Source organism: Galeopterus variegatus, unplaced genomic scaffold (genome assembly GCF_000696425.1).
Source record: "Galeopterus variegatus unplaced genomic scaffold, G_variegatus-3.0.2 Scaffold1241, whole genome shotgun sequence".
Classification (NCBI taxonomy): Eukaryota; Metazoa; Chordata; class Mammalia; order Dermoptera; family Cynocephalidae; genus Galeopterus; species Galeopterus variegatus.
In genome coordinates, this window is record NW_007727352.1 from 58,705 (window position 1) to 59,598 (window position 894).

Sequence of the window (894 nt, forward strand, 5' to 3'; positions counted from 1 at the left end):
AATATAGAGCCCAGAAATATATTTAGACACCTATAGCCAACTGATCTTTGACAAAGATGCCAAGAATACATATTGGGGAAAAGATAATCTCTTCAGTAAATGGTGCTAGGAAAACTTCATATCCGTATGCACAAGAATGAGACTAGACTCCTACCTCTCACCATATACAAAAATCAACTCAAAATGGATTAAAGATTTAAATGTAAAACTTGAAACTATGAAACTACTAGAAGAAAACATAGGAGAAACAATTTACAACATGGGGCTGGGCATGGTTTTTTTAAATAAGACTTCAAAAGCACAAGCAATAAAAGCAAAAATAGACAAATCAAACTAAAACTTTGGCACATCAAAGGAAACTGTTAACAGAGGGAAGAGACAACATACAGAATGGGAGAAAATATTTGCAAACTACACATCTGACAAGGGATTAATATCAAGAATATATAAGGAACTTAAACAATTTGACGACAACAAAATCAAATAACCCAATTGAGAAATGGTCAAGGGATCTTAAGAGACACTTCTCTAAAGAAGACATACAAATACCCAACAGGAATATGAAAAAATGATCAACATCACTAATCAGGAAAATACAAATCAAAACAATGAGAAACCACTTCACTTCAATTAGAATGACTATTATCAAAAAGACAAAAGAAGACAAGTGTTGGTGAGGTGGTATAGAAAAGGGAACTCTGGGGCCGGCCCGGTGGCGCACTGGATAAGTGCACCGCTTGGGAAGCGCGGCGGCGCTCCCGCCCGAGGGTTCGGATCCCACATACAGACCGGTTCCCACTCACTGGCTGAGCGAGGCGCGGGAGCAACGCCGAGGGTTGCGGTCCCGTTGCTGGTCCCCGGTCCGGTGCGGGGGCAACACTGAGGGTTGCGATC